The following is an 18287-nucleotide window of genomic DNA, read 5'->3' as shown; positions in this document are numbered from 1 at the left end:
CACCCACGAGTGCCCTCAGTCTTCACTAGTCATATCCTCGCAACGGATTTCAAAACAGTAGTTATACCAGTCTCACTGTGACTGCAGCACACATGAAGTCTTCCTTCCACAGTGCAATTCCTTTCTTGCGCATCTCCCCCAACCTCAAGGGACTCCCTCAATTATGTCTCAAAGAAAGTCAAAAATCAAAGTCACACTGCGACTGACGGTCAGTCAGTAAGTTTTGGTGTCGAGCCCCATCTGGGGCTTATGACCAGATATTTATTACTGTTTGACAGTTACGGTCTTGTTTTTGTGGGGCTCACGACAGAAAGGTGGTTACATGACTCCGAAACTACGCCCTCTGTTGAGGACGTTAACGAGTTCAGAAGTATTATATTGCAGGGTGTGTCGCAAAGCCAGATAATTAGAATGTAACTAATTCTCACCCAGTAATTGCTGCTCATCAGCGGGATGGTCTCGACTCGAATCCCGGGAACTCATTATTTAACTATACTGTAATTTTAAGTCACGTCTAGGAAAACCCAGAACTTCTAGGAAGAACTAATCGTTAATTTTCCTTTCATACGACACGGGCCGCACAGAAAACGACGCCCCCAACAATTCTTCGTTGCCGCTGGGACGTCTGTATACAGTTGTTACCTAGCAACGATAGAGGAATACAAAGACCCACAGACACGTGAATCCAGCGATTCTTCTATTGTTCCGTTCATTCATTGCCGCGGGAACGCGTTTACCGAGCCGTTGCCTAGCATCGAATTGAGAAATGTATTTTTCGAACTAATACCTAGCAATGATATGATATAGACACAGAGACTGATGGGGGTATTTATGTAGCACGCCGTTGAGAATGGTTCAGGTGCCGTAATATACATAAATATTGGTCCAGGCATTCAACAGCTGACAAGAGAGGCACAATATCGATACAAGGGATGGCAAAGCGCGCTAGTCACATAGCCGGAAACAAAATACTGTGTAGTGCTTTTTGAAAAGTAAAACAATAACGTAGAAAAGTGTACAGTCACTACAGACACATACAAAATTGATTAATTTTAACTTTTGCTCGGGATGGACACACAGATGGCCAATATAAGTTTCACTTCAAGCCTGCTTGTTATGTAGATTTAGCACACTGCGCCTCTCGGGGCAGTTGTTTCGGGCGAGAACCCTGACATTTGAAAATGAAATAAATATTTCAAATTGCCCTATATGATGTCATGTCTCTAAATAAACCTGTATACGAGACATCTGTCCGGCCCAACCCGAAACTCCGAAAGTATTCAAATGTCACACTGAGAACAGTCCTGAAATCCAACCACAACCAACTGGACTTGGCGAGGTGCCATCATCACAATGTTCGGACTTCACATGATGGCTTCTATAAAGCTCTCTTTCCTATGCCACGTGAACAGCTGGGCCTGCATTTCGTTTTTGTGAATTACCTAACGACGCTGCCGATCATGGTAGCCGCACGGTCTAAGGCATCAACTGTCTCCGCCCGCTCGAACGCTGAGATCGTGGGTTCGAATCCCATTCAAGGAATAGATGTCTATGTGTGTGTTTATTCTGTGCTTGTGTTGTCCTGTGTGTAGGTAGCGGCCTTGCTACAGGCTGATCACTCCTCTAAGGAGTCCTACCGACTGTAAAAAAGATTACGGAACTCAAGAAGAGGTCATGGCCCAACAAAGGGCTGAAATCATTTATGAATGAAAAAAATGAACTCAACAATGCTTTCGGCAATTGCACTGCTCAGCGTCTAAGAGATGAAACATAAGTGAAGGAAGATGAGGCCCTATCCCATATCTGCCAGGAAGAATTGGAGAAAACCAAGAAAGACCTAAGACATGATGGCTGGACTGCCGGCCTAGATTCGAACCAAGCCCATTCTGAACACGAGCCTAAACTTTATACCGCTATGCCAACCCGCTCGGTCAGTATAACTGTTTAGTCGAACTGGTAAATCTATGAACCGAAAGAAATTCACATCAAATTATTTGTTCCTGTGTCAGGAATTCCTAAAATGGATGGGGCTTTCTTAATCGGGTATGAGATATAATAAGTCGTCAGCTTCACGCTGCGGCCGACTTATCAGGAAAGGAAAGCCACGCTTTCAGCTCACATGGACACGCTCTCTCATGCTACGAACATAAGTTTTTTCTACGTTTTTAATCATATCAGGGACTGACACGTTAAGAAGTTGTCAATATTTAGGTGCCTAGATGTTTCTTTGAGACTAACGTCGCCGACAAGCGGCGGTTGCTCGGTCGGTATAGTTCGCTTGTGGACCAGAACCACGGAGTTTGTTTTTGGAGACGTTTCTTCGCCATTTGCAAAGAATCAGCTACCACTGACGTCATCGTCAGTGGCCTCTGCGGGAGATTTTAAATTTCCATCCAACAGATGGAAAGAGAACACCGTGCAATTCAGCTGCAGATTTCATGTCTCTGCCTGTACCATTACACAAGAGTAATAGCAATGGATAGTGGCTCCATCCAGTGAAGACCAAAGCCGCAAATTGCAGAAATTTCCTCTCTTTTTCCCTTCATGTCTCCACCACGTACAAGCCGGTTTACTGGCCGGAAATTGACCTCCATCCACACACGGAGGGCACCGGTATATGTGTGACCGAGAGCAAGAATGGAATATGTACGGCATGGAAATTCGCGTACACAAAAATACAGACTTCCTGATTTACAGAGCGACAAGGTCTGCCTTTGGGACCGCGATGGACATAATCAAATAATTGATCTCCCTGAACTAAACGGGGAACTACTGCTGTAACAGCTGCAAAACTTGGTATTTCAACGGCTTTCTTTAACTTTTTATTTAATTCTTGCCAATCCGAGTTGATAACATTTTATAACGTAATACCAGTAGCTAAATGTAACCACAAAAGCGGATCAGCATGGCCTAAGTAGAGGTAATATTCTTCATAAAACATATATATATATAATAATAATAATAATAATAATAAAAGATGTAAACCTATCCCTGTAACAAGCCGTCGAGGCCCATAGGGTTGTGAGACGTCAAAGTTCCCACATTTTCCAGAAAATCGGCTCAAAGATGGCCGTGAGGTTGTCAGCCTTACGCGTCGGCCGCGCTTTACTCCCAGGAAGATTCCTGGTACTCATTTCTATTAGAGGCTGAGTCGACCACAGGGCCACAATTCCAATTGCTCATTGGGGATCGAACCCACAACCTTCCGGTTTGCAGTACAGTGCCTCAACCAACTACGCTATCGCATGTCGCACGAAACTGTTTATCTCTTCGGTCTTGTTTCCCATACATTCAGGCCTGAATTTATACAATTTCAAACCATTTTTGCCCACGACTACTTTGTAATCCTGTTTCTGTGACGCGGTCACAATGAGCCATATTTAGTTCTATTTGGTGACTTATTTCTAGACCATACTCATTAATCTTAATGGACTTCGTGTCTGAGGCTTGTGTTAGCACACTAAATGAGATACAGACATCAACAGAGGCGGGGGACATGTCAGAAATGCCACAACAGACAGTGGTTTACAAGCCACGAGGAACTGAACATGGCCGAAAAGCGGAAACACGAGTACTAGTGAGTGAATAAAGAACGTCTGATAAGTGCAGAAGGTTAATTATAAGAGTCACTTTTTGCCATGTTAAGTGCGCCACCTGTCACCGTAACATGGCCCGTCCTCAGGCCGCGGATGCAGGAGACGGCCTCCAAGATATGGAATATATTGAACAAGCCGTCGCAGACAGCCGACAATGGTTGGTCATCCAGCTTGGCGGTTGGGCACGGGGATAACAACTCACCGTAAACAAAATTGTTACGAAACATCACTAAGGGCCTCGGACCTGGATGGAATTTTGGATTCATGACCTGAGCTAACGAAAACGGGTGAGATTTGGAACGCGCAATGTAATAAGTCTGTATAGGGCAGGGTCGCTTATGAAAGTTGCGGAAGAAACGGATAGGATGAGGTGGTATGGACTGATCTGGCTCAGAATACGGACCACTGGAGTGCTCTTGTGATCACGGTTCCTTCGGGTTCCATAAAATGTTGAGAAATTCCTGAGTAGCTGAGCGACTGGCGGCTTCTCAAGAAAGATTTAGCCCAATGGGATTACTTATTCAATCGTGTTCTTTAAGTCTGACATGGGATTTATGCGTTGTTCATTTTGATATTTATGTTCTGAAGCAAAAACTAAGCCCTCAAAATCCCAGTGGTTACTATATGTACCACCTGCTTTTAACATACCAAAACTCCGCATTCTGACCACAGAATGTATTTGTATGTGCCATATGTGATTCTCACAATAAACAGCGACTGTTTCCCTAAACAGCATTAACCGGTCGGGCTATGTAGCGGTGACGTAATGTGTTTCCTGTGAGGTACGGACTGAATTCTTATATGCCTGTAATATTTAATTTAATAGAAACGGGTCTATGGCAATTCTACAAAACAAATGTCACAGTATTATATCATTTATAGGGCAAATTTATTTGCCATATTCTGTATAAGGCATGGACGAACAGAACATTTATTAAACGCATGATAGTACCGTTTAGCACGTACAATGTACCATATATCAATACAATTGCTGTTTTATGTGTAAGCTTAATCGATATAAATACTGTCTGCGTATACAGCAAGTTTCATTTTCCCATAACAGCAGCATTTACCAACAAGGAAGGATATAATAGGAAAGCAATGAAACCTCAGCCACTCACATGCATCATCCTCACTTGCATATGCAGATTTATAGGGGATTTCAAACCCGAGTAATTTACCTCAACCCTTTGATCTAAATAATATTTATAACTGCAGTCCCTACTTGTGAGTAGCCCAATAAGTGCTCTACAGAGGAGTAATCCCTGTTCATTGTGACAATCATGCGAAATCAGATAAAAATACAACCTGCGAGCAAAATACTGAGTTTAACTCACTCACTCATGGAGCTGAGCCCTTCTTGAGAAGCCACCAATTCTGCAGCTACTGAAGAACTTCCCAGCATTTTATGGAACCCAAAGGTTCAGTACTCTGTTCACAAGAGTCCTGCACTGGTACCTATCCTGAGCCAGATCTATCCAATCCATACCATCCCATCCTATCTCTCTAAGATCCATTCCAAATATTGTCCACCCACCTACGCCTTGGTCTTCCCAGTGGTCTCTTTCTTTCTGGTTTGCCCACCAATATTCTATATGCATTCCTCTTGTCACCCATTCGCATTACATGCCCTGCCCACCTCATTCTCCTTGACTTGATCATTCTAATTATACTTGGAGAAGAGTACAAGTTATGAAGCTCCTCATTATGCAGTTTTCTCCAACCTCCTGTCACTTCGTTTCTCTTCGGTCCAAATATTCTCCTCAATACTCTGTTCTCAAACGCCCTCAGCCTATGTTCCTCCCTTAATGTCAGAGACCAACTTTCACACCCATACAGAACCACAGGCAAAATTACAATTTTTTATATTCTAATTTTATATTCATCTAATATTAAAGAAAATCAGATTGGTAAAAGAGGTGAAATTATCCCTGTATCAGCCCGTGGATGCCCATAGGGATGTGAGATGTCGAGGCTACCACATTTTCTAGACAATCGGTGAGGGTGTTAGCCTTAGGCGCCGGCCGGCCACATCTTTACCCCCAGAATGATTCCTGGTACTCATGTCTGTCAGAGGCCGAATCGACCCCGGCGCCGTAGTGCGGCTGGAAGTATTAGATCAGTCGAAATTCCCATGAATACATCGGAAACACGCGGTTTATTTAGTTACTTGCTGCTTCTTTAAAGACGCCGGTGGCTCATTCAATCCCCATATCTTCGATTTGTAGAATGTTTAATGAATGATTTGAAATGAAGTGGTGGTGACAATTCCTTGAAGGGGCTGACGAAAACCACGTAAATCTAAGTCAGGATTGTCGGGTCTCCGGGCCAAGATTTTGCACACGGTACCTCCCAAGTAAGGAGCAGACACTATTTCCGGTCATAAAATTATATAACTCGATATTTTGTTACGTAATTATGTACTTAGTTCGTGTAAAGTTTTCTGCGCTTGTAAAAACGAGGGAGTAACACGGAAAATGTTCTCTAATTTCTAACAGAAATTAGTACCAGGAATCTTAGCAGGAGTAAAGGGTGACCGGCGCGTAAGGCTGACAACCTCACCGCCATCTGTGAGCCCACTGTTCAGAAAATGTGGGATCCTCGAGTCTTACAATCGTATGGGCCTCCACGGCTTGTTAGAGGGACAGCTTTACGTTTCTGCCTTCCTTCCTCAGGTTTCAGTCACTTAGGGTTGTTCAGAAACCTTACTGAATTACGGTCTATACCCCTTCCTCAGAATTGTCCTCCGCAAAGTAAAGATATCATTTGCTACTTTAAATAAAAAAAAAGAACAAACTCCGTGGCCTGTAGTCTGCAAGCGAATTATACCGACCGAGCGACCGTCGTTTGTCGGTGAAGTTAGTGCCAACTTTAGCGGATAGAGGCTGTCGCGTGGTTAGCGCAACGGATCCTCACGGCCGTTAATCTCAGTTTTCTAGACCGGAGCCGTTATTTCCTTGAAATAGCTCCTCAATTATCATCACAAGGCTGAGTGGCCCCGTTCCAGACCCAGTATTTCTCATAAAATCTGGTAGCGCCGGGAATCGAACCCAGGATCTGTGGGTCTGTAATCAGGAACTCTGACCACTAGACCACAGAGGCAGTACCTCTTGGTAATTAAAACACTTTTTGTAATTAAAGTTTTGAGGTGTTCAGTGTGTGCCGTTAGGGACGCAAGAACACCTGTCTATTCAATAAATTGCAAACGGCCTGGTGGTATGCCTCTTTTATTTTTTGTTTGTGGACAGTACTCAAACCAATGTCCCTGCGAATCATCCGTGCTCAAGGGACTGTATCTGTAACACAGCGAAATTCATTAATTTCTTCTGACGAAGCCATGCGTCCATCAAGGCGTTACATGCACACGTTCCGGAGCCGTTGTCTCCAAAATATTCACCAAAATATTCACCAAAAAGACTCATCAGTCATTCATCAATGGATCTACATCCCATTGTTGGGTCCTGGCCTCTTCTTCACTTTCGTAAATCATTTTTACATAGTCGGTAGGGCTCCTTGGACGGGGGCCCAGTCCGTCGGATGGCCGCTACTTATGCACAGACATCACAAACACAGACATCCATGCTTTGAGTGGGACTCGAACCCACGATCCCAGCGTTCGATCGAGCGAAAACCGTTCATGCCTTAGACCGCCCGGCCACTGTGATTGTAGGCATGACATTTATGTCTATAAAATATTTCTGAAGGCATGTCACAGTCCGAGGAGTACACAAAGGAAAATCCTCTGTGATTAAACGAAATTGTCAGCACGGCGATTATGCATCCGGTCGTGTGCCCCAAACAGAATCTCGCGACTTTTGTAGCCGCCCGTTCGTATTTTTCGAGATGTCCATCATAAACCTTTTTAGGTCTTCAAGGCACACAAGCAGGGAACCCAAGACCCTCCTGGCCGGTCTCGCACAAGGTCAGTTCATGGCTGTATGACACCAGGAGCAAACAGGCGACGTTAGGGACAATAGTGACACCCTAAGCCTAAGGAGGACAATAGCTGAATTACAACGAGACGGTCCCGGGATGGTATCTCGCCGGAGGAGCGTCTCACGTGGTGTGAAACAGTGCATAAATTAGTCATGACCTTAATTAAATAATTTTGGAGAGTGACGTACGGTTACACTTTCCAAAAACAATGTGAACATCCATATCACCACCTAACGGTGACGTGACCCGAACCACGCATACACCTCCTGATCCTACAGGGCATGTACATTTGTAGTTCCGGTAGCTGATAGGCCTAATTATTGTCTCGAAAAGCGAAAAAGTCACACATTAACGCAGTATTCGATTTGTAAAACGCAGAAGCTGGGCCCCGAAATGTTTCGAGCTAGCCAACAGCCAAAGGACATACCCGCCAAGAAAAGAAATTTAGGCCTAGCAATAAGGAAGTTCGTTAGCATCGGACGGTGTCTCTGTTATCGGGAAAACTGGTGAAAATAAACGAGGAATTATCTTTAATACACGGAAACTACTGACTTGCGGAAACAGAACATAAAAGTATGTGAAGTGTGCGATTTTCTGATTTGTGACGCCGTGCAGTTCGGCCACAGCCCGAAGTTTCTAGAAGGAAATTATTCCCCTTCCATTTAATGGCCAGAGATTAAGAAATCAGCAGAAGATGAATGGGATATGTTCCTCACTCCAAACTGTACGGCGTCACGACCGAAAACACAGTACTCCTCATAGTTACCGCTGTCAGAGCCTCACATATGACAGGAAAGTCTTTGCTTATTCGTTTGTTTCCTGATCCTAGGAACGCCGTTACAACGACCCGAACATGCTTAACCGCATCTGTCGAAAATATATATACATGCAGAACAATTCAAATCTTTAAGCCCAGTGGTTACTATACATACCACCCGTGTTAACATACAGAAACTCTGAATTTTACGCAAAGAGGGAATTATGTGTGTTGTGCCATCCTGACAATAAACACTGATTATTTCCCCCCACACGCAAATAACTAATCGACCTCTGTATTGGAGAGGCAGTGCGTTTTCTGTGAGCTATAAATTTAATTAAAAAGAAATATATATATATACATATATATCCTTCACACGAATTCCATGGTCTCAAGTCTTAACAGCCGCATCTTTAGTGGAAAACGTTAACTACAATTAGGCCTTACTTACTTATTCATGGAGCTGAGCCCTTCTGGAGGAGCCGCCAATTCTGCAGCTACTCAAGAATTTTCCAGCATTTTATATAACCCGAAAGTTCATTACAGTGTTCACAAGAGCCCTCCACTGGTCCCTATCCTGAGCCAGATCAGTCAAATCCATACCATCCCATCCTATCTCTCTAAGATCCATTTTAATATTGTCCACCCACCTATGCCTTGGTCTTCTCATTGGTCTCTTTCTTTCTGGTTTGCCCACCAATATTCTATATGCATTCCTCTTGTCACCCATTCGCATTACATGCCCTGCCCACCTCATTCTCCTTGACTTGATCATTCTAATTATACTTGGAGAAGAGTACAAGTTATGAAGCTCCTCATTATGCAGTTTTCTCCAACCTCCTGTCACTTCATCTCTCTTCGGTCCAAATATTCTCCTCAACACCCTGTTCTCAAACGCCCTCAGTCTATGTTCCTCCCTTAATTTCAGAGACCAAGTTTCACACCCATACAGAACCACAGGCAAAATTATAGTTTTGTATATTCTAATTTTTATGTTTTTGGACAGTAGACAGAAGACAAAAGGTTCTGAACTGAATGGTAGCAAAATTATCTGAGTTCAATCTCCTCTTAGTTTCCTCCTGAATCAGGTTTCGATCTGTTATCAACGATAACAACAATTAGGCCTAAGCAGACAAAACACAAAACTCAAAACGTTAGCAACCCTGAGTGCAATATCTGATTTTTATGGACGGCATGCGGGAAAGATGACGGCAGAATTGTTGTGGTATTCTTCAGGACACTTACACCACCCTTTATTGGATGCGATATCTCAGTCAGCATAGTAACTAGCTACGCGCTAAACGGCCGGAATTCGATTCCCAGCACGGTAAAGAATTTATCTTTGTTGCCACATCCAAACTGGCTGTGGGTGCAGCGCGGCTCTTAAATAAGAATCGGGGATTTTTTCTCAGGACAAAAGCGGCCGAGACGTGAAGCTACTCATCTCCAAGTGGTGGCGTCAGAGTAGCTATTCTGCCAAGGGTTTCAGGCGACAAATGCAAATAGACTAAAGACATTACTAAGTGTTATTCGCCTGAATAAATGATCTAAGCGGACATGTTAAAATAACCTTGAAAACCTACTCCCATTATTGGTTATGCAAGTAAATTACACAGATCTCGAAGGCACCGCTACATACATGTACACATATTCACACTTGTGTTTTACCAAAGCATTTTCAGGAATTCCTGAACCAACCAAATTAGTGGGAGAAAATCCGTGTTTCAAACCCGTGATTACATCATAAAATATGTGAGGATTTCTATTCGTGAAAAATGGTATAAACTATCCCTGTAACAGGCCGTGGAGGCCTATAGGGTTGTGAGACGTCGAGGCTCCCACATTCTCTAGACAATCGGCTCACAGATGGCGGTAAGGTTCCTATTTCTGAAACTGTACAAAATTACAGTTGTGTGAATTGTGATGCTGTACTTTAAAAACAGGACGTGTATATTCTAAAAGAGACAATTCTGTGGATAATTATTTTAGAACGAGAATCCGAAATGTTCTTATTTGACGCCGTCACTCCAAATAGTGATATCTAACACTGAAGAACATCACTCGAGATTCAGTACCAAAGGTTTAAAGAAGCCCTACATGCCATTTATGGGTGTGCGAGTGAGTGCAGTAGCAATAATTTCATTCTGTTTCTTTTTTGTGTGTTTTATTTAATTATGCTTTCGATAACTAGGCTTGCATAACATCTAGCTGTTGGATGATACTCCAAATTGAATTGCAAAGGACGTGGAAAAGAATTTAGCCCAAGGAGGGCTGAGGGAAACGACGAAAACTGGAAGCCGGTATCCTGGGAGAGATTTTAACCGGACATCTCTATAATATACATGCCAGAAACGCTACCGCCAGGTCCAGCTTGCATCGCTTCTATTCTTGAAAACGCAAAAATCCGCACCCGTTGTCAACTCATTTCTGTGTTGAGAACTATCCCATGTATAATTACACGACAGATCTCTCTGCATAAGAAAATTTGTATTTCATATGGGGGACACGAAATATCACACACAGAAGGTATGGAAGACGCCTGCTATACCGACCTAACCGTTCAGATATAGATACAACCTACGTCATGCTTTCAAATCTTGCCTAAGAATGGCGCTTATAACACCGACTGGCGTACCCTCTTGCGGCGAAACTACGAATGTCTACGGCAGTTGCAATTCAGCAATGGTCGAGTAGGGTATGGAGGGCGTAGCTCGTGATGTTTAGCAGTGGGGGGAGCTGATGGTACAATGGTGGGGAGAGAGGCGGAGTTTTCGAGATTGACTCCCAAGCGCATTTAACGTACGAGTTCACCTACGGGTGGAGCGAATATATTGCGCATGTCTTTCTACGTCACCGGAAGTTGTGATGGGCTATTTGGAGGCGGGGTGTATTATAGGGGTGGGGAGATGATTTATGATATGGGATTGAAACATATAGAAGGGGGATGGAATTAGGGGTAAACTGCGGGAACGCGGAGAGGGAATATACGTCCTAACAGAGACCAGAAGGCTGGCGTCGTAGTCAGTGCAGTTCCAGGACGAGTTGAGAAGTTGCGGTGCGAGTGATTGGTATATGGGAGTGGGGAGAGGCCCCCCCGAGTATGCATTGCAGGTTCCTGAAAATTATTTCACTGCACATATGCGAAGCTTTTCTACAAAAAAAAAAAAGACTTTATGGAATCTGGTGCTTGTCGGATTACTTTCTGAAGAAGTGCCTATGCCGCCACATGTCGTGTGATGTACGCACTGGATGCCAATACATTGATGACGTCGCCGTGTGACTTGCAGAATACGCGGAGTGCGGTCAGTTCCTCAGAGACTGTGGACTAACTCATAAAGACGCTTTAAAAACGGTGAGTGGCCTTGCGTGGAGCGACGCACGGGCTGTAGTAGTTCGGGGCCCTTCAGGAACAGAAGTCACCGAATTCAAAATGTATTTCAAAATCACGAGTGGCTTTGTGAGTGGTATAGCGCTGTGCTTACGGTTTACAGCTTAGGTAATTTTTAAAAGTTTGTGACGATGGTACATTAGTACAGATATTATGTTTCTCGACATCTGTCGTCCTGTTTTAGATTTATCCATCGTCCTGTTTTTATCTAAAACACCGTCCTGCTTATATATAAACAGGACGATGGATAAATCTAAAACATCGCCCTGTTTCTATTATATAAACAGGACGGTGTTATAGACAAAAACAGGACGATGTATAATGTCCAGAAACATAAAATTTGTAGGTTCTTTTCTTTTTGGGGGGTGGGGACCCACAGAGGTTTCCAAATCGAAAATATTTTCAACGATTTTGAGTGGAGTGATTGATACCGGTTGTTAATTTCTGGCAGAACTTGCTCGAACCAAGATATGGTTTAGGAGCTATTAAATGGTTTTGCTTGAAGTGGGCGTTGCGCTTCATGAAGGCAGTTACTTTTGTTGCAGATGTACTAAATCCAAAACATATTTTGAATTGTGAGTGATATTGCGTGGAGTAAGGCGGCGGATTGATTTGATGCCAGTTAAGATTAATTTCTGGCACAGACCTTCTACGCATTGGGAGTCTCTTTCTTTAGTGTTACGAAGTGCCTGGTGTTGATACCAGTTCTGATCACAAATACTGCATTAAGTTCAAAATATCTTTAATGTAAAGTTATACCCCTGCTTACAGTAATGCGTCGTGGTTGAAGCTGGCACGGGACCAGCCACATCCAAAAGGTATTTTAATTTATGAGTGGCTTTGCTCCGAGTGACGCAGCTGCTAAACTCACCAATTCCGAGTACTTTTGGCACAACTGCTAAGAAATCCAAAATACATTTTAAAATTCTGAGTGAATTTGCTGCAACCTAATGTTCACATCGATCTGATTCAGTTTGGCACGAAGCCTGCATTAATTCCGAAATATGTGTTAAAATTATGCCTTTCTTGTAGTAACCTCGTGGTTCCGGTTGAAGGAAATGTGTTTCGTTTGGCACAGAACTGTTGAATTCAGGTTGTACACGAGGTATAACTGGCTTAATTTGCCTGAAATTGAGGATACTTAAAAGTTTAGTGAAGCAGGTTTTCAAAGCTAACAGTGAATTGAAATCAGTTCTGAATACTCACCCTGGGCCTTCAATTTCGGCGTTTCTCTCAGTTTTTGTTTCCCCGATACTCCGCACCGCCCTAAAGTTCTGACCCAGTCTTTAATTTCTTTCCTGATCCTGTTATTAAGCTTTCCGTTCACGTTGGCCCGTGTTCAGCATCTCACACCTGAACAGTGCCAATATTTTATTCTGAAACACGTGTTGCAATTGGATTCAGGTTACCCCACGAATTGAATACGACATTCTCGGTTATCTTGCCGCCAATTTCGAGGTGCGATTGGAAAGATTTCTGACGTCTTTCATGAAATTAATGGAACGCCGCCAAAATTTCTAAGATGATAATGCGAGAACGGACGCTAACGTGTAACGCAACCAGTGGCCGATTCGCATGTTGGGTTGAAGCAAAATGAACTACACTCTGAAACACATGCTACCCCATGAAAACAGTTCAGCTTGAAGGAATAAAATCAACTAGTTACTACAGGATTCTGACGATGGTGTATAACACACTGATATATTGGGTTTTCGGACTTTATCCATCGTCCTGGTTTTTAAGATAACTAAGAGAAACACGACGTTTCGGAAACTGGATCTGTTTCCGTCCTAAGGTGAGGGAAAACACCTATTCTGTTGGGTCCCTTAGAAAGAGTTAGCCTCAGTCAGTGGACGTTTCACAAGCAACCTATCCAGTTCACTTTATCTCTTAAAGTAACAACATTGAGAAAACGCTACGTTTAATCTCAAATTTAGTGTGGTGAATATAGAGTGTTCTCACTTTACTTTCGCGACAACTGTAAATGCAGAGTGAAATTCATGTATGATATTGCCCATGTGCTTCCAATTTAAAATGTTAACGAATACGTGCGTAACTAGAGACAATGAAGAAAATGTAGGCCTAATTCAACTTTAGAATTTTGAAGAACGTCAGCTTTCATGCTGCCCCGCCCAGTCTGTCGCCACCATCTAAAGCTCATTACAAAATAAAACAGGACTTTCGGTCCTGTAGTTAGAACTTAACGTAATAAGGCATGTGAAGTTAATAGACCTAAAGAGGCAAACGATAAGACGCATAAATCATTGAAAAAAAAATTCTGGAGATTAGCTGTATCGAAGTGTTTCTATTAATGATATGTGGTAATTCCAAAATGAACGCGTCATAAGGCGTAATCCATTAAAAGCTGAAGATGGGGATGAAAGATATTTCATTCTTTACGAAATGCGAACATTGCTTAGTTGCCAGCGCTGAGGTTATGTTGATGGATAGGTAGTGGAAAGCAATGTCCAGGTGCTTCGGCGACTGAAATGTTCCTTACACGTGGAAATATAATTCTTCACTACTGAGTGTAATGCACGCTAACTTTAGTACAATGAACCGCCATAGCTTCAGGCCTCCGTGCAGTGTGTTCAGCCTGAGATGAATTTTTTTGCAAATTATATATATATATATAAATCCAGCCCGTACCTCACAGGAAACACATTACGTCTCCGCTAAAAAGGCCAACCAGTTAATGCTGTTTAAGGAAACCGTCGCTATTTATATTGAGAACCATACGGAACACATAGATACAGAATGTAGAGTTTTGGTATGTTGAAGCAGGTGGTACATATACCAACCACTGTACCTTAATTAAGGTTCTCATGTGGGTTTGTCTGTCTGTGCAGTGCAGTGACTACATCGAGAGGAATACAATAAAATTTGTTGCTTCGTAAATCAAGAATTTTAAACAGTTAAAGTCTGGATAAGTAACTTTCATCAAACGTTTGCCGTTCGCAGGCTATTTACTGTTGAATATTTTTTTTGTTTATGTTTCCCCTCCAAAAATGTTCCTTTCCTTCCTATGCATTTTTAACCCTTGCGAAAGAAGATCTCCTCCCCCCCCGAAGAGTAATTCCCCCCTCACTCTTCCATATGCCCTTGTGGCGTTCCCTCCTTGGGCGCTCCTCCAAGATTCCCCCTCCATGAGTTCCCTTCCTACTTCCCATTTCCCCTCCTTATTCTTTTCCTTTGCGCCTCCTCTGTCCTCTCTCTCTCTCTTTTTTTAATATTATTCTGTGTGCCCTCCTAGTCTCCCACGGCACGCAAGGAGCTGGCTGGCTCGTTCTCTTTCGTTCTGCTTTCCACAGCCTCACAGGCCGTGTTTCGCATTGCCCGCTCTCAGCCCAGCCGTCCTCGACAAGCAAGTAGCAGTATTCCCGCTCATTTAATGTAGGAAGAAGCCTTCTCGTCACGTGCCGATAGCTGGGTCTTATCAGAACACCGACCGGTCACATGACACAAGTACGTTCATCAGCCGTGGCCCACCCCTCTGTGCATTACGTGATAACAGCTTCCTACACTGTGCGCTCCCTTGTTTCAGGTTCTGCGGCGGGCGTAACACCCAGTGCAGGAACCAGAAGGCGGAGGAGAAGAATTCTTTTAAAGTGGCCCGAAAGGTGCAACACAACTCATAAATCAAAGCGGATGTAGAAAGTGTCAGACAGACGAGTGAACTTAACAATGTGCTTAACTGCGAAACCGGCGCTACGATGTCCGTTGGTACCACTACAACAGGAGACTCATCATCACACCTGTTAGCCCTGGGTTCTTCGCCAAGGTGACCAACACTGAAACCAACAGGTAAGGCCAACCGCCTTCCTCTCACAATAACTTGTTGCCCTTTTAAATATTTTCAAAACTGCTCGCCATTTTCAGTGTGCGGATATTAGGCTCAGTAGTTAGGCCGTATCCGTTTTAATGAATTTATGGAGGAAGGCGCTACGTGTTGTGTGAGGCCACTTCTATACGTAACAGTTTATTACACTAAACTAAATAGGGACTTGAGCTCAGTGCAAAACCGAACTACGTTACTCCGTAGCAAGTATATCTCTACGTCACATTTCGTTCTGTGCCAGTCAGAGACTGTGTGTAGGCTGAGTTACAGGACGTGCGCGAGGTGGCAGATTTTCGGTGTAAATACAGAAGCACATGGCATTCTGGATGAGTGTTCGGTTGAAGTCGTGCGTAAAACCCGTGTCTCTTGTCAGAATATGGACCCATCATCCTTTCGAAACGTCGTCTACCTGTTATGTGGAAGAAGTGCACCTGTTGTAACGGAAAGGCAATTTGTTCCCATCCACCACCTTCTAATAACATATATATATTGTCGGCATTCTTTGTCTCTCTGTTGAGGTTGCGACCGAAGACAATCCGGGATCTGTCCCTCACGTCTGTCCTTTGTAACGGCTTTCAGTCTCTCTCTCTCTCTCTCTCTCGTGGTACCTGCTGCGTATTATCCTACATCCACTTCTGAAGATTTCTAGTTTTGTGTCAGTTTTTGTGTGTTGACGGCCGTGGCGCGTGGCACACTGAAGAAAGGAAAAAGAGGGGTTGGACCAGGGTATAACCAAACATCGGGTAGAGTTCCTTAGAAGAAGTGGTATATTATGCACTTCGGTTTTTGTGTTTCGTTCTGCTTGTTGGCACTGTCTGGGACCCCCAACTGCAAGATGACAAATGCCGAAAACTCCTTTGAAGTGACAATTTTTTGGGACAATATCATTGGATTGTACCTCCGCGTAATCGGGGGGGGGGAAGTCGAAAATTTCGAAGGAATATCGCTTCCATCTGCGGTTTATTTACCGTACTACATGGCATTAAGGCCATGAGGGCGTACGATTCACAGTGACCGCTGTGAGACATCAAATCAAACATTAATGTTGGAATGTCCTTGATCATAAATAAGTACAAATGAGAAACTTTACTATTTGAATCTCTTGCATGATAGCAGGAAACTGCATACTGTCCTATCCACGTGAATGCCCTCGAAACTAAAGGGAAGCAAGCGCCATGTCATGCGACAGGCGACTGAGCTGTTGAACCTTGCTGCCTCTATATCCGCCGCGCCTGCATGCGTCTTCCCTCACATCTATAGGATCTGACGTTAGGTACAGAAATCTCTTCTCTCGCGATTATAGCAGGCTGCTTTAGTCCCCTGTCGAGAGGCCCCTAATCCGTTTCTGATAGCTTGCATTAAGAGGTTCTCCAGGGTCTGCACGGTTCAGGTTTTGTGGAGACTCAAGAGAAAGACGTGTTTAGATACAGCGGGAAAAGAATTGGGGACAATGCCTGCATTGAATATTGGTTTCAGTGGCATTATGGGTTATGGGCAAAGATATTGAGGAGAGGTTACTGCAAGAAGGATATACGTCATCGTCCACAATGGAGATGACATTATTAAAATAAAACTGGGTGTCTGAATTGGCGCTTAAAAATTGTGATCATAAGCGAAAATTGTGTTTGTGTAGTGTTCGTGTTACCAGGCTTCCCAGACTGGAAAGAGGACGCGAAGACAGCTCTTAGCATGTTGGAACATCCATCGGTTTTGCTTGCTACCGTCCGCTGCAGCAAACGTGAACTTGCGTTCCCTTTTCTAATCTTGCTTCTAGTACCAAGAGAGGAAATTAGTTCGTGGGTCGTTCTATCACTGTACATATTTGTTTTACACATTGGTTGAGGCAATTTTCGACAAATCGGAAAGTCGCGTGTTCGATTCCCGTCATTGTATTTTTCAGTGGACCTGATCCTACCAGCGGCACTATGGCCCTGGGGTCGATTCAGCATCTAACAGAAATGAGTAACAGGAATCTTCTTGGGCGTAAAAAGCGACCGGCGCGTGAGCGAATTGTCTAGAGAAAATGTGGGAGCCTGAATGTGTCACGACCCTTTGTGCTAACACGGCATGTTACAGGGCTAGCTTTACCTTTTTATTATTTTTTCCCTTTGGCGCTACAGCCCTAAATTGGGCCTTGGCCTACCTCCATGAAACACTCCGTTTCACGTCGGTTTACCAGATCTTAGACATTCGGTAGGACTCCTTGGGCGGGTGATCAGCTCGTCGCAAGGCCTCTACCTGTACACAAACACAGACAAATGCACATACACACACAAACATCAAGGCGTCCATGCCCTGAATGGGATTCGAACCCACGATCCCGGCTTCCGAGCAAGCGAAGACAGTTCATGCCTTAGACCGCTCGGCTACAGTGACCGGTCTTTTATTATTACTATTATTAATTATTGTTATGCATAGCGAAATGTAAGCCGGTCACGGTAGCCGAGCGGTCTAAGGCATGCACTGTCTTCGCTCGCTCGGAAGCCGGGATCGTGGGTTCGAATCCCACTCAGGGCATGGATGTTTGTGTGCGTTTTTCTGTGTTTGTCTACAGGTAGAGGCCTTGCGACGAGCTGATCACCCGCCCAAGGAGTCCTACCAAATGTGTAAGATCTAGTAAACCGAAGTGAAACGGAGAGTCTCATGGAGGCAGGCCTAGGCCCACTGGGACTGTAGTGCCAAGGAAAAAAAAAATAGCGAAATGTAAAGAGAGATCTAGTTTGTGTGTATTGGACGCAAAGTTTTTGCCCCACATTATGAGAAGAGGTGTGC

At 43.8% G+C, this 18287-nt stretch overlaps 1 protein-coding gene and 1 long non-coding RNA gene across 2 annotated transcripts in view; one reads left to right on the top strand and one right to left on the bottom strand.

Moving 5' to 3' along the window:
• The window catches only part of LOC111865758 (UPF0489 protein C5orf22 homolog), an 814265-nt gene that overhangs the window by 470027 nt on the left and 325951 nt on the right, over positions 1-18287 (bottom strand). The window lies entirely within an intron of this gene.
• The window catches only part of LOC117282420, an 80639-nt gene continuing 73728 nt past the window's right edge, over positions 11377-18287 (top strand). The window contains exons 1-2 of the long non-coding RNA XR_004513156.1: positions 11377-11641; positions 15222-15481. This is a non-coding gene — a long non-coding RNA (uncharacterized LOC117282420). The remainder of the gene's footprint in view (positions 11642-15221; positions 15482-18287) is intronic.

Source organism: Cryptotermes secundus, unplaced genomic scaffold (assembly GCF_002891405.2).
Source record: "Cryptotermes secundus unplaced genomic scaffold, Csec_1.0 scaffold543, whole genome shotgun sequence".
Taxonomy (NCBI): domain Eukaryota; kingdom Metazoa; phylum Arthropoda; class Insecta; order Blattodea; family Kalotermitidae; genus Cryptotermes; species Cryptotermes secundus.
The sequence above is the reverse complement of the archived record's forward strand: the minus strand, read 5'-3'. Positions and strand labels throughout refer to the sequence as shown.